Source organism: Pocillopora verrucosa, chromosome 5 (assembly GCF_036669915.1).
Source record: "Pocillopora verrucosa isolate sample1 chromosome 5, ASM3666991v2, whole genome shotgun sequence".
NCBI lineage: Eukaryota > Metazoa > Cnidaria > Anthozoa > Scleractinia > Pocilloporidae > Pocillopora > Pocillopora verrucosa.
Window position 1 is genome coordinate 12,096,949 of NC_089316.1, and position 8,545 is coordinate 12,105,493.

Here is an 8,545-nt window from a genome sequence, read left to right on the forward strand (position 1 = left end):
CTTGGTAGATAGTGCTTTATCACCCACGTTGTCGCAACAAATTCTGGATGTTTGGATGTTGCTTTGAATGCTTTACGGAATCCGCCAGTTCCGATTGCCTCTTTATCCTCATAGAACTCGACAGTGGTTGGAACTTTGGACCACGACAAAACTTCCATATCGAATCTGAAAATTCTCACAATAGTAGTGGCGGTATTTGTGTTGATTTTGCCAAGTTTGATCATGTCAGAAATTGATAAACTTCGAGGGTAATACGTACTTTTTGTGCCCGCTGCTTGTGTGGGTAATTTCTGTCTCGAATGCATAAGTTTACTGGGGCTTGACCTTGATTTTGACGGCGGAGGATTAAATTCGGTATAAGTCGAGGACTCTCCAGTTGCGTCCTTCCTCTTTCTCGTGGAATTCTGGGTGCTGTTGACATCGCCTTCATCAGCTGGATCTGGAATGAAGCGGACGTATACAACCTTTAAGTCCGGTATTTGGGCAAGAGTCTTGCACGATGGGCTATGTTCTCCTGCTAAGATATCACATACGAGATTCTTTCCGATTTTTTGTAGAAAATGCCTCTCACAAGCGCTCTTGATATTACCAATGGTCAATTCCTCCGTTTCGTCGAAGGGAAAAAACTCTCTTGGCCCAATCCTTGTATACTTTTGGGCCTTTCCAGAAACTTCTGCTGACAAACGTTGAACTGTCAGTTCATCTGTCAGTTCATCTTTCCTTCGATGGTCCTTTTTGGTACGCTTTGCTTTAACTTTTTCATTGAACCTCTTCCATGCATCGGCCATGATGAACTCGAGCGTGTGACAGTAACGCACGCAATGCATGCTGGTAGTGGCAGCTCTCGGCTGGGTCGAATAATTTCATTTTATTTTACTTTGGTTTTATTTTACTTTGGTTTTATTTTATTTTACTTTGGTTTTATTTTATTTTACTTTGGTTTTATTTTATTTTACTTTGGTTTTATTTTATTTTACTTTGGTTTTATTTTATTTTATTTTTATTTCAATTGATTTTACTTTCACTCTATTTTAAAAATAAAAAAATAAATTGAAAAATAAAAAAAAATGTAAATCAAAATAAAAAAGAAAACAATTTTCTTTCAAAAATGCGGATTTTTCTATTGGCAGTTCTCGGCCACCATAGCGTAGCTAATTGTACGCACGGTATGCACGTGCGTACTTAAAAAAGTCGAAAGTAAAAAAATAAAACACGAAAGTGAAAAACAACAAAAAAGCATAAAAGAGATAATTGTTTTAAAAAAGCAGTTTGCCTCAACTCATTCATTCAGTTTGCCTCAACTCATTCACCCTTAGTAAGCACATCATTCATTTTCCTCATGCTTGAAAATAGGGAAAATTATATGTAATTGCGTGTGTTTGTTAATTTTGGTTTAGACTTAATGAAACGACGGTAAACGACTTCGAATTAAGAACTAGATATCACTAGTCCATTGAAGGGCTTACACGCGGGATCAGCAGTCAGTGAAACAATGTAATAGAATCGTATTAGCATCTCTTATACCTTCTCTCAATGTCGCCACTTATAACTGTTCAACGATTTTTCTCTAACGTGTTAAACTCCTCTGATAATCATAGAAAATTTAAAAGAAAAGTCACTCCAACTGGGGCTCGTGTTAAAGTTTTAATTCTCCCCTTTCAACTGCTCTGGCTGGAAAGACTAATGCTGTAACTGCATATCAATTTACATGTCTTTAAAACAGCTATCCTCTATCCTGGCAACTCTAGCCACTGAGATTCTAAATTTGTGTATAGTCTGTTTCTTGCACTGCGAAAGTTAGATCTTAACGAAGACAAGCTAGAACTGGAATATCTCTCTGCATTACAGAAACTGATCCAAACATCAGTTAAGTTTTACATTTAGTTTTAAAGGTGAGTCGATTTTGTTATTGACCCATGAAAGAGATTCAAAAGTCTTATATAGTAGCATCTTTGAAATTATGTCCAGGAAACTGGAGTTGTGGCAACATCACGGTTACCATGAAAAATAACAATAAATTTTACTGATCTGAAAAAGTATTCATTTGACCATCAACTAAGACTTTCATTGGTTCCCTCTGACAATTTTTTAACACAAGAGGTTTTAAGAAGGCTTGGGTATTTGTTAAAATTGGTCAACTTAATGCAACACCTCAGGTTATACATTGAAAGCACCCTTTTTTTAAACATTTTTTATTAATGCTGTTACCTACTGGCAAAACATTATAATATATTTCAACCCAACCATTTTCTTGTGATCACCATTACGAAATAATCATGCCGGTACCCTGGCTAAATAGAAAAATGTGTAGTTTATACAAAATGTCTTAGATGCCACCTTCAGAATAAGCGAACGGCATTGAGAAAGGTGTGTAAGGGAACAGGGTCGCTTATTTCTGTCATTCATTTGCTTCTCACACCTGTTGCGGACTAGTTCATGAGGCTGGGCTGTCAGAGCGAGGGACTGAGGATTTTGGCAAGCCATTAGATTTAAGGGAAATGTTAATGAGGAAAGTGACTTTTTTGGAGCCTGGAAAATATCATTGTGTAAAGCCATACAGGTACTAGCAAACTCATTCTTATAAACTAGTATGAGGAAGGATACAATATTTTGCTACATAGATTTGATGCATGGGCTGTGCACAAAAATTTAAATGGGCTATAGATTTAGAGCCAACAACAATCCCGTTTCCTACACTTACGTACCGTTAATATGGTAAGTTACTTTCATTGTACGAGTCGTAAGCGGTTGATATTTGAAAGCAGTTGAAACATGAGCAGTCCTACCCACTCGCCTCTCCTTCCTTTTCACCGACGCTCTCTCCCCCCTTATTACAAATTATATCTTTCTCTCCCCAACCTTCTGTTGCCGTAAAGATATAAGATGGCAAAGACACCTGTTTTGGTTACCACCTTAATTAGGCCAAGGCCATACACAAACTCTTAGTTATATAAAAACAGGTAAAATCACGGACAAGTGTAATTCATGTCGCACACACGGCAATTGTAATCCTTCAGAAAAAATCTTAATGAAGTCCTCTTTGCCTAGACAAGTTACACAACTTTAGAAACGAATTAAAACTGAAATCCTTAAGTAATGATAAAACGTAATCGGACAAACACTGAAGTCACCTTCACCGCTCAAATCGTTGTTTTCAAATGTCGGTGTTTTTTTGCCATTACAAGAACTTGTATAATATAAAGGCCAATATCTTAGGCAATGGCTCCGAGAAGCCGAAGTACAAAGGTAATAGGGTTAGCTGCAAAAATGATTGAGATCGTTGTAAAGATGATTGCGGCAAGGATGCGTTATTTCCAGAAACAGAAGGAAAGGGTGGAGTTTGCCCTAGATGGCCAATAATGAGACGGGCTTAATAACAACAGATATCAATGTCCCGTTGTTGTGACGAGTCGTTCATAAATTTAACAACCACGCAAACAAAGTCAGGTTGAAAAGTTTTTTGCAACACAAACATTTCACACCAAGAGTACTGCAATCGTGGCAGTTATTCGATGAACCATGCCTTTAGAAACGTTTTCATCAGCCACATCTTGTTTTTTTTTTTGTTTTTTTTGCCTTAAGACAGGCGAAATCCTGCTGTGAGAAGAATAAATTTCGCAACTAATTGACAACTGACAAAAATTAAAAAAAAATTAACCATTCATAAGATTTTTCTTTGTTAAGTTTCCTATATTTTGGGTTTCACAGAATTTTGTAAGCGTGTTAAAGAAAGCTGTATGGTCTGTTTGTTTGATTGTCTGCTAGTACGTATCACAAAGACAACTGATTCCGTTTGTAACCCAATTCATTTCCGCTTTATTGCTCCCAGCCAAGTTCAGCCAAGTACTTATTACTCAGGATACATTCTACGCTCTACAAGATGGCGCACAAGGCAAAGTGGGGAGTTAATTGAAATAATGAGCTCAAAAGGAATAGACTACAAAAGAATCTCGGGCTTGGCGAAGCTTCTTGCGGATTGCAAAACAGAGGTGAGATTTTACGCGACCCATTGAGTTAACTACGCCTGAGTAGTATGTGTAGTTAACACAAGTAAGTACGTTGTAACAAAAGTCAGGTTCAAGATTGGGTAAAATTGCCGCACAGCCCTTGCGAAATGGATATGGAATTCCTAGGAATTTTTTCCTAGGAATTTCTAGGAATAAAGGTGTGAATTTTCACGCTAAATTCGGACTGGTAATTCCCAACCATAACAACTCTGGTTCTAAAAAACCTAGAAATTCCTAAAAAATTCCTAGAAATTCCCAGAAATTCCAAGTTTATAGCCAACAGGACTTGGAATTCACAGGAATTCCTAGGAATTCCAACTCGGAGCACCAATGACTTTCCCGGAAAAGCTGTAAATCTGAAAAATTCCTAGGAATTTCTAGGAATGTTTAAGAATTACTGGGAATTTTAAGCAAAAATTTGAGGCTAATGATATAAAATAAATACTTTAAATTAAAAAAACCCGGCTAAAATTGAAGTATTCAATGAAATTTATTTACAAGCTTCATTAAGGTTTACGTGTAAAATATTTTTGATTAATCATTAACATCAACATGTAGTAATATTAGGATGGAATTTCATTTATTTTTTTTTTCTTGAAAACTTCATACGGATTAATCCTCAATTACAGCTATTCGTATAAAATAGTCCTAATCAATCATTAAATTTAGTTTGATTGACAGCAGCTGAAATCTGCCAAGAGACTCATTTATTCTCAAAGCTTTACCTGCTGACCAATCACGACCGACTAGTTCAAGATATGCAAATTATTATGCTGCCCACTGATCGAATGGGCACTGCAAGTACATATCGCGAAAGACAATAGCATTCTGGGCGATGGCAAAAGAAGCCTGTTGAGTGACTGCACATAACATCCTGTGTTGATCACATGTTTGTTGTTGTCTTTATTCTTCGATTTCATTCCTGTACTCTGAGGAGACAGCATTGAATTTATCATTTTCCACGTAAAAACTGAGTGACTATAGATAACGACCAACGCATTCCACGTTAAGCATTCGGCGTCTTGTTCACTATAGCAAAACTTTTGCATTGAATAAGAAATGAACGAAGGAAACAACTAGTAGACATATTTGTTCTCAATTGTGACAAGATCATCAATTAACATTTTTTTTCATCCAATCGTTACCCTATCCATCCAGGTTTATATCCGTTTTGGGGCATTCATACAGTATCCTGCCAAAAAATGTTACTCTACTAGGTAATATAGTGACAACACAGCTGATTGGAATGAAATCTCTCTTACAGGGACAGAAATTAAGAATTTTTCATCCGAATATTTCAATTGCATGTAATGTTTACGGCAACATGTTTCAAAAATCGAGATTTGATAAGCATAAAAATTTTACAGGTTTCAGAATTTGTTGACTGTGTACAATGCGCTTGACTCACCAAAATTAGTTTCTGTAGAACCTTCTTACTCTTTAAGGTTGAAGTCAAGAGAAGGAAAGAAAGAGGAATCTAGTTGGAAAGAGTTAATTAAACCTTGTTATCCTTGAGAATTTTACAGAACATTCGCCACTTGTTTATGATCAAAGTGATGGATCTTTAATGGCACACAGTACTCTAATATTCTATCTTCCTCTTCGTCTTGTTTCCTGCTGTTTTCTTGCTGCTCCTCGAAGTCAGAGCGTTTGAGGCTGACCGGTTCGCCCGGCTATATTTCTCTCTAATAGAGGTACAACGGGGGAGTTCCAGGTCTTGCCATCGTTGTTTCCTCTCTGAAAGAGCGCTGACGCACTGCTGCAACAAATGTTTATGTCCAGTCTCTTATCTTCTGTATGCTCTGTGGTGCCATCGGTACAGGTAGTAACGTTTAAGTTACTATATGGCCGACAGGATCATGGCATCAACAGCCCGACCACCACATATTCGCCTGGTGCTTTTCATGGACTAAGAATATAAATTTCTTCATAACTTCTCGTCAACGTACACCCGGTTCTCGGTTCGTTTAAGTGATTATTTCCAAAATCCCGCTCCTCAAAATCGCCGATTCCCATGTCCCGTTCATAAGTGCAATTCCGAGTCTCGCTTCCTAGTTCCTTTAAATTCTCGGATCCCGGCCTTTAAAGAGTCCAATCCCGGATCCCGAAAAACCTGTTGGGAACCTTCTTCTCCCTTCTCTCATTAATCGATTGTAATTTGGTTTTTAAGTTTATGTTTCTCATTGTTAATTTCATAAAACACGAAAAAAAAAGGCGACTTTCGAATCGTAATTTAAGTCCTGCTTAGGAAAAACTAACGTTATCCGAAGAAGCTGTTTAAAACTAATTACAGCTTCGAGGTAGTGTGGGGTGGAATAAAATTGGGAGAGAAGGAGAAGTGGGGGTGTTGGGAGGGTAGATGCCAGTAAATCTCTCCTTGATAGTCAATCCAACTTTGACTTGATATCGTCAATTTTACGCACGAAAGGGGAACGAATATTAATTTCTTTTATCTATCACATCACCATCTAAAAGTTTCTCTACTGGTTTAGGACGGGGGCATTGGGATTTTTGGTTTAGGCTCTCTATGGATCGGTTTTTCGGTTTTGGTGTTCATTGTTGTTTGCGGATTTTCCGATTTTCAGCATTTAGTTTCGGTTTTCGTTAGAATACTAATGGGTTTTCGGACTTGGAATTCGATGTGTTCTTCAGGTTTCTCTTCGATCTAAGCGCGGGCAATTTTGCTCCTCCACTGATCCCGAGTACCAGCAAAACTTTTGTGTGCCCCACTTGCATCGGATTGATTAGGGATTTGATAACTGGGATGTAAAAATTTATCGGTTTTGACGGTTTTGCTTGCGGTTTTCGGTTTTATTTGAATTTTTTAGCGGTTTGGCGGTTTTGGATGATGGAGATGTTCTTTACGATCACAACACAAGTGACATTCCAATACGCATTGGCAATACGCATGTTTTGAATTAAAAACTTACTTTCGAGCACACTGCAACGTAAAGTATTACCTATTTCCAATTAACAAATAGAGAAGCCTTGGCTGTGCTCTGTTCTGTTATAAAGCACGCAGGAAGCGGCTAGAGCACGAAAGAAGTGTAGGGAGAAACACTAGACGTAGCCGCGATGGACTTCAGCATGATCATATTCGCTCAGACACCGTCATGATTAGAATGAATTTTAACAGTTATGCCAGTTTGGTTATATTTTTCATCATTTCTGTTTTGTTCTGTTTTTTTTTCGAACACTGAACTTTATATACTATATGAGTGTTAGCTGTGTTTGATTTTTATTTTCCGTACGTAAGCTTGCAATCTAACTGAGCGTGAATCAATCTTTAAAACCTCGAATGTCTATTTTGTTTTTCCTTTGAGGATTTTCGTATCTGCTCACGTTTTAATAACATAAATTATGGCGCCTGGTATGTTTACAAACCTTTGTTTGATTCTTCTGTTGCTACTTGTCGGCTCGCTTTAGTTCCGAAATTTCACTTTCAATTATCGGAAAAAAGCTAAAAAGAAGTCCCTGAAAAGCTCGAACATAGTACAGTTTGGCAGATGGCGTGACAGCTTTAGCTCAGCTCTATGCTCTATACTCTCATAGAGCACGCTCTTTCAACCAATGACAGTGCGCGTTATATCCGAACTTTATTATAATAGAACGTTAAGGATGATGTTTTCATTCAGTTTTGTTGGAGGGGGGGGGGGAAGGGGTTCCATAGTTCCATATCCGCTAGCGGATATGGACCGGAGGGTCCAAATCTAGGGGGTCCAAATCCACTTGGACATCGGAATATTTAGGTCGTGCTGGAAAGTTGAAGTGTTGAAGTCGTAAAAAAAGTTAAAGTTGTGAAAAAACTGAAAGTCGTGAAAAAAGTTGAAGTCGTGCAAGAAAGTTGAAGTTGTGCGGGAAAGTTGAATTCGTGCAAAAAAAGTTAAAGTCGTGCAGGAAAGTTAAAGTCGTGAAAAAATGTTGAAGTTGTGAAAAAGAGTTGACGTCGCGTAGCAAAATTGAAGTCGTGCGGAAAGTTGAAGTCCTGCAGGAAAGTTCAAGTCTTGAAAAAAAAATTTGATGAGAAATACGAGATGGCACTAACCTAGCCCCGTACCATGCCCCCTCCCCCCTTTTAGTTCTGCCTTTTCTTACAAGCATGCCGACGATGGCTTTAAACACGGCTCTTGGAATCGAAGAAGTCACTTTGACGATGTTTTCAAATCGATGTTACAGTATGCTAAGTGATATGTAGAGTAAAAATCGGATGAAAAAAGTCAGCTCGACTATTGTGTCCTTCAGAAATGGTGGGCTTACTCGTCAATCTGTGAGGTTCATGCAAACTGTCCTTCCTGTCCTTGTCATCGTGAGAAAAAAAAATTGTGGAATTTTCAGTCAAAAAATTATAAATTTTAAATAAGTATACGGCAAGTAGCACTAAGCAATATTCAATTTGTTTAGTTTTGCATTCAATTTGGTCTTTTTATTTGTAACTAGGTTTTATGAATTTATTTAATTTTCTTTTATTTAACGTATTCTTTTCCATACAGTGTGCTTTTTTAACATTCACCTTTTAATTGACAATCGAATTGTTATTC